This window comes from Megalops cyprinoides, chromosome 7 (genome assembly GCF_013368585.1).
Source record: "Megalops cyprinoides isolate fMegCyp1 chromosome 7, fMegCyp1.pri, whole genome shotgun sequence".
Taxonomy (NCBI): Eukaryota; Metazoa; Chordata; class Actinopteri; order Elopiformes; family Megalopidae; genus Megalops; species Megalops cyprinoides.
In genome coordinates this window covers 39,592,038-39,599,944 of record NC_050589.1, presented here as the reverse complement: position 1 = coordinate 39,599,944, position 7,907 = coordinate 39,592,038, and the positions used below count along the sequence as shown (strand labels likewise).

Genomic DNA, 7,907 nt, shown 5'->3' with positions numbered 1-7,907 from the left:
GAGAATGAACTGATTCTGGTAATACATACTGCTGCTTACTAGACAAGATGCACACTGGGCATAAATTGTAATTTTCCTGGTGAATCATTAATTGCTGTAATGGCAGCAGAGGTAGTGTGTCATCTGTTAGTGCTCTTGCTGGCAAGGAACCATGGAGCAGAAGTCAACTCACAATTAGATCAATAACTGTGAAGCTTCAATAGCAATAAAGTACTAAATGTCAAAACAAGATTTCCATTAAAAGACCAGAAAGCTCCACTTAATTACCTGCTGAGTGCCCCCAGTTTTCCATCGCGCAGGATTTCATAGCTTCAGATTTATTTAGATAGTGTACCTCTTACCATGTTTCAAACTGGGTTTAATTTCATTTACCCCAAAAAGATTCACTTTAGAAAAAGACAATTAAGAAAAATAACAAGAAAGGCCTTAGTCTCCAAAACCTAGAAACACTACAACAAAGATCAACAAAGATGGAAGATCTGAGGCAGAGAAAGAGTTAACCATGGGTGTTACTGTATACCCTCTCATACTCTCTGAGCTTTTTTTCTCTCACACTCTCATATGCTTTTTAGAGGATAGCTCATTGACTGACTGGACATCAACCACAGCAGCTGTGAAGAGGCTGGTAGCTTTAAGGGGGATTTCTATGTGAAAATACACTAAAGAACAGACTACTAACCAGAACTCAGACTACAGCTGTTCAATGAGGGTAAGTTGCTGTAAGAGAATAACCTTTACTGGTGTAGCTATTTTTGCAAAGTTGATGGCTTAAGTTTTTTAATGGGGGAGAGGGGGATGTGAATTCTCTAAAGAGTGGAAATCCTGCATCAGAAAAAAGCACAAAGCATAATGGTTATCCCTCACTTCTGAGGAAAAAGAAAGAAGATTCTGCTGGACGTTGCACACATTATAACATTCCAGTTTTGCCATACACAGTAGTGCTCCTTACAGAGAGTTAGTGAGGTTTTACAAACAGTATGAATCACAAAGTTTTATTTTAAAAATGTTTTTAATGACATATTTCACTCACCTTTCATTTAGCCTGAACCAGTCAAATAACATATAGTGGTAATGATTCCAGAACGGTGGCTATTTCAGTGCCCTAAAGCACTGTTAGCTCTCCTTACAGCTCCATGCAAGGTCCTTCAGAACACTGAGCACGTGGTTGTCCCACAATTTAAAACGTCCAGAGCAATCTGAGACACACACCGTCATCAGACCAGGGAGGGCATGGCAGAAATACAGTTGCTGCAGATGTCCAAATGAGGGAGGACTTGGCTGGAATATTGTTAGGTTAAGGATCATAATGTAGAAAGGAAGTGTTACACATATAGAAATATAACATTGGGACCCCACTGCTCCCATTGGCCTCAGTGATGTGATCAAAAGCATTTTTTCCATTTTATTTTACAGAATACATGTGAGGGCATGTAATATCCAAACATGAACATATTTAGATTCAGTATTTGGGCATCCAGCTCTTTGTGATTTGTACTTATGTTGCTTAGTTACCTCTGCTATTGCCTACTGTGTGTGCCCCACTCTGTGGAAGTTTAGTGTGTGCTTCTGTTGCAGTGTTGATTGTGTAATTAAGACTCTTTGACTTTGTAAGTATCACTGAGCACAGAACCAGACATTGCAAGTATCTAGAAAACTCTTGGAATTTTTTCCCCTTGTGTAACTTAAATAAAACATGAGGTGTGTAAGAAATTCTGTGGTGTTTGGCAGTATGGACAAAATAAATGAAAACTCCTTGTGAAACGGATTCAAATGGTACAATAACCATGACAAGTCTGATCTTGTGCTCTCTGATTCCATCACAAACTAGTAAAGGAAAATGGTGATATAGATATCTTGTAAACATACCTCCATCATTGTTTCTGAGATTTACACACACACACACACACGATTTACACACACACACACACACAGTCTTTTTCAGGTATTGATGTGCATAAAATATTGCTCTCCTGTGTTTTCCATATGAATACCAATGCAGTAGACATTCAGACAGATATTATAAAAACTACTAAATGTATTTACCAAAGCAAATGATTCTGATTTTAAAATAAGACAGCAGAAGTGATTATTAAACAATAGCTACAATATCTCAAAAATCATTCATCATTCAATCATCAATTACTTTCCTGATAGAGGTAGGTAGAATATTTTTTATCATTGATCTGGTCTGATGTTCTCATTTTTTAATACTTGACAAAGCTGCCTAACCACTGAAGGTGGATTTTTAACACATTGAATTAAAAAATAATTACTTTATATGCATTTTATATTGGGGCTGCCAGTCCATTTTATTGCCAGTATTTTATTAGATTTTTTCTAACTAATTGATCTTTTTTAAAGCTGCATTCTTTGATATTCTAAAAAATAACACTGCTCCAGTTCTCTCTCACAAGGTGTCTGATTTGTTTAATTTCCTCAGTTTCTTGGGTTCTGTCAATACATCTCGTTCACAGTACAGTCTAGTTCACTTTGTTCAGAGTGTTTCCTTCTTTGGCCCTTAACTTTGTCATGTACTTAGCTACAACTGTGAAGATCCTGAATGATGGTACTGAGGCTGAGGGCGTAATGGTTTCGACCGACCTCTAGCTAAGTTTCTCGCCGCGATATTTATTTTGAATGAGCAGACACAATAGTTACAGAAAACTTTATTCGCTGCCAGTATCCTTGTGTAAGTGTACAAACAGAAAAAATACGCCCTCTGTTCGAGTCCCAAAGTAGGAACTAGGCAGTCGCCGTCTTATTTCCCATGGCCGTCACTGCTGACGGAGCCGCGGTATTTAAAAATGGTCCACGAGAAATGGCACACCTCATTCTCCATTCTGCCCTTTCGTCTCCGTAAGTTTCCCCTTGGATCTGTCTTGCATCTCCATACAGCCTGTAATAGAGGTTATGCACTGACGGGTTTCCTGACACGTCGGGGAAATACACAAAGCAACGCCATAAGGCATACAAAAGCCGGGACATTCTAAAACGCTTAATGTGGCATAATGTTCCAAAACTGCGATCAATGATCACCAAATTTCTCTCGGACATCTCTTGTCAGAAACACTTCCTCCTGTCAAAAAATCTAAACCGAAATCGTCGTATGAAAATCGAGTATGGTCGTTATCTCACGTGAAGCGCTTTCATCGCCATTGACGCCCATTATAAGGACAAGGCTTAACGTGGCTTAATGTCCCAAAACAGCGATCAATGATCAACAAATTTGTCTGACATTTCACGTCATAAACACTATCTCCTATCAAAAAAGCTAAATTCTCCATTGACGCCCATTATAAGGAAAATGCTTCGTAGCTTAATTTTCCGAACAGCGATCAACAAAAAAGCAAAACTGAGAGGACAGTGCTTAACGTAACGTCGGCCTAACTACCATATTCCTTGGATTTTAGTTTTGCTCTTTGATAGGAGATGGTGTTTATGACATGTGAGATGTCAGACAAATTTGGTGATCATTGGACGCTATTTTGGAACATTAAGCCACGTTAAGCCTTTTCCTTAGCCTATAGGCTAATGGGCATCAATCTAGAGGAAAGCGCTTAATGTAAGAACGTCCATAGGCCTACTCATATGATTTCGGTTTTGAGTTTTTTGACAGGTGGAAGTGTTTATGACAAGAGATACCCGAGAGAAATTTGGTGATCATTGATCGCCGTTTTGGAACATTAAGCCACGTTAAGCGTTTTAGAATGTCCGCAAAAGCTTGGTCGTAGGCTACTTCAAGGTGGGATTTGTTAGAGAAATTTAAGTGACAAGGACACTTATTTGTGGATATTCTGGTTGTATGTGGACAGGTTTGTACAAATATGTTTATTTTACTACAGCTTTTATTTGGAAAGCTTTAAACTACACGTTTCGGTGCCTGGATTCCAGTTGTTTCTGCGAATTGCAGCCATCTATTTGCTTCTCTTTTCTTTAGCTTTCGACAGTCTGTAAAAAGATAGCTCCGATTTCTTGTTGAATCTATTTGTACAGTCAATCGCACAACAGCTCTTTCCCATTTTAGATGTGCTTTTTATGTTTTCGCGGCATTCAAGTGTAACTGATGTTTCTTTGTTGCGTTGTGTTTAATTAAAAACGATGACACACCAATTTTTGTATCCTACCACAGTCGCTTTATTCTCGCTCCTGGTAGAAAAAAATGAAGACACATGCATTTAACCATGCACAGCCCATCTCGTCATGCACCGCTGTGTAACAGCAATGTGCATTCATGCGACTGGGACCGTTCCAACAATTAGAAACGCAATTACAGAAACGCAATTAAACAGTGTACCTTGTAGAAAAAAATGAAGAAACATGCATTTAGCCATGCACAGCCGATCTCATCATGCACCGTTGTGTAACTAGCATACAGAAGAGAAAACGATCAGGCATGCATGCACCACATGGGATTTTTACTACCGCTATAACTAGCTAGTTAGCTGGCTAGCTTCCAGTATATATTCGGTGTTATAAACAAAAATACACACAAGAAAATTACAAAACTTCTTAAATACATGCCGAAATGTAACATTAACACATTAAAATGAACTCTACCTTCCTATATTCACTTTATAATTAAAACATTACATTTACATGAGCAGTGTCTGAAACATGCGACCTACCAGCAATGTGCATTCATGCGACTGGGACCATTCTAACACAGCCCCACGTCAACATGATGCAACACATACCGGCTGACAAGGTTCCACCTTAATACAGAGCAAGAGAATGAGACACTTTTAAGAGCTATTACCTATTGGTTATCTATGAATGGCAAGTGAATCACAATTTATTACCCTGTTACACAAGCTGAACGCTAACGCTGCCACTCAGTGGATGTAACCCGCAGTGACTCCGCCTACTGTGACGTCACATGTATACCCTCTATTGGCTGTATAAGGGCCCACTACAGGTCCTCGCCTCCTCTGCGATGAGCCATCGGCTCCGTTCCTGATGGTACTTATTAACAAAAGAGCGACAATGTCCATGAATAAATACAGTGCCTTGAAAAAGTATTCAACCTGAACCATTTTGTCACACATATGATTTACACAACCTGAGATTTTGACTAATCAGGCTGGGATTTATTTGTGAATCATTCAACTCTGCAAAACTGCATCCCAGAAAAAGAAAGAAAAATTTAAAAATAAAAATAAAAAATCAAATAATAAAATAAAAAAAATCAAGAACTAATATGTTAGAAATTAATAAGCATTTATCCCCCTTTTTTAGTACTTGGTGGAACCACATTTCATAGGTATTACGGCCATCAGTCCTTTTCGGTAAACATATTAATTTTGCACAATGTGACGGGGCAATAGGAGTCCATTCCTCCTTGCAAAATTGCTCAGGCTGTACCAGGTTAGCTGGGGAGCGGTGGTGGACAGCTGTTTTGAGGTCTTTCCAATTGTGCAGCATTCATCTTCCCACCAATCTTGACCTGATTGCCAGTCCCTACTGCTGAAAAGCACCCCCATAACATGATGCTACCATCAGTGTATTTCACAGTGGGGATAGTGTTTCCTGGCTAATGTGCAGTGTTTTCTTTACGCCACACACACCGCTTAGTGCTTGAGCCCGAAAGTTCCACTTTAGTCTCATCAGACCACAAGACCTTCTGCCATATCTTTGTAGTTTCTCCAAGTGAGGTTTCGCAAAGTCTTTGCAGGCAACAGGTTTCAATTCAGCTTTCACTCTTCAGTCTTTATGCTTCTTAACAGCTGGCAGCGATGGGTAGCTGCCTAGCTAATGCAATATAATTAGCCTAGCTACCAGATAAACTGCTACAAAATCTGATGATGAGTGAAAAAAAAACCGGATAGCTATCTTCTTAAGTAATCCTACAGCACACAAAAGGCACTTAATCAACTGCAAAAGCAAATAAACCACATAGCTAGAGAGTGAAAAAGGGAAGGGTTCACACATGCTTGGCAAAGTAACAGAGTAAGTCTGCACATCATCTGCTGTATACTGATGTCAAATTTCATTTCACCTTATTCCTTCCTTTTTTGTTTCTTTCGAAAGTAAAAAAGTGTGGTTTCAGAATAACTGTCTGCTGAAAGTTTTAAATGATCAAGGCCATGGAGCAATTCCGGATGAGAAGACCATGCTACCACTACAAACTTAAGTGTTGCTACCTTTTTACACGAAGACATTATCCTCGAGTGATGACCTTTGCCCAGTGGCGGCAGTGCTACGGGGGCAGCCTGTGTTACTGATTTGTGGATTTTATGCACGTGTACGACAAAACGTGGACACGTGCATTTGTGACAACACACTCCAGGACAACTGGAGACAAGCTAAGTACCACTACAGCTGCGCTCAAGTAAGAATAAACAGCATCAGAGAGTGTCAGTGTGTGCATGTGTGAATGCTTTCACAGTACAAAATATAGTGACCTGGAGCTTTGAATAAAATAATATTTATTAATATATTATTATTATTATTGTCAGTACAATTCTGAATACTTCTCTCCAACTGTATCTCTCTCCACATCACAAATATGGAGAAAGGTGTCAGTGCTCCCGCCCCCTAGCTATTGTGTTTTGTTTTTCCCTGTCCATGTGCTTTTGTTTTCCTTGTGTTCTAGCCCTGCCCCACTCTCCGCCCTGTCTCCGCCCACCCGATCATCCCCTCCTGCCTGCTTACACACCTGCTTCCCATCTCCTCATCAGCCCAGCCCTATATCTACCCTGCTTGTCTCTGTCTTGTTGCCAGTTCGTTGCAGTGTGTTTTTGCCTGTCTCGTTCCCGCCGTGTTTTCTGCCTGATCGCTGTTCCCCGTATTGACCCTGCCTGCTCTTCGACCTTGCTCCTGCCTGCTGTCCTGCCTTGTTCACCTGATCGTCCTGACTACCTGGTTTGACCCTGCCTGTCCCCGGCTTTGATTCCTGACTGTGTTTGGACTGCCTTCCTGATATTTTGACCCTGCCTGTTTTGGACTGCCTGCTTGTTCTACGATTCTGTTTATAAACGCCTGGATTCTGGAGTTCTCGTGGTCCGCGCCTGAGTCCTTGCCTGAGCCTTGAAAGTACGAACTGGCCATCATGGACTCAGCAGACCTTCCTCAGCTGAGAGCAGCGTTGGAGTTGCAAGGTACCCTTCTGGGAACCCATCAGAGCCAGTTGGAGGCAATCGGCAGGTCCCTGGAGAGCTTCGCCACCAGCATGGCCAGCATCACGGCTCAGCTGCTGCAGCTGCAGCAGAGCCGCCCAGTGCCACCTGCAGCCGTCTCTCCCCCTCTCCTGCCTGCACCTCCGAGTCTGGAACCCCTACTGCCACCTCCTGAGTCGTATGCCGGCGATCCAGGTACCTGCAGGTCGTTCCTCTCCCAATGCTCCCTGGTGTTCGAGCTCCAGCCCTCTATGTTCCCTACGGACCGGACGAGGATCGCATACGTGATCACCCTGCTGACGGGCCGTGCCAGGGAGTGGGGCACCGCAGTCTGGGACGCCGGTGCCTCTTTCTGCCACTCCTACGCAGCCTTCACCGAAGAGATGAAGAAGGTGTTCGACCGTTCTAAGCACGGTCGTGAGGCTGCCCGGGAGATGCTGCTGACCCGCCAGGGGGGCCGATCGGTGTCGGATTTCGCTATTGATTTCCGCACCCTCGCTGCCTCCAGCGGGTGGAACATGGAGGCTCAGTATGATGCGTTCCTCAACGGCCTCTCGGAGCCCATCAAGGACGAGCTAGCCACCCGGGAGCTACCTGCCAGCTTCGATGCCTTGGTGGGCCTGGCCATTCGTGTGGACCAGCGCCTGATGCTGCACCGCAGGGAGAGGGGTTCCCGAAGTCCGCCCAGTCCCTCCCGGGAGCAGTCCTCTGTTTGGGCTACACGAGGTCCTGCATCTCCTCCACCTACCCCTCCAGGACCGATGCAGGTCGACCGGACTCGTCTGTCACCTG

At 42.8% G+C, this 7,907-nt stretch overlaps 1 protein-coding gene across 2 annotated transcripts in view; it reads left to right on the top strand.

Annotated features, from left to right (window-relative positions):
* Window positions 1–570: 570 nt before the first annotated feature.
* The window catches only part of slc38a5b (solute carrier family 38 member 5b), a 46,069-nt gene continuing 38,732 nt past the window's right edge, over window positions 571–7,907 (top strand). For both annotated transcript variants that reach the window (XM_036532925.1, XM_036532924.1), the window contains exon 1: window positions 571–709. The gene's annotated coding sequence lies outside the window, so the exon portion shown is untranslated. The remainder of the gene's footprint in view (window positions 710–7,907) is intronic.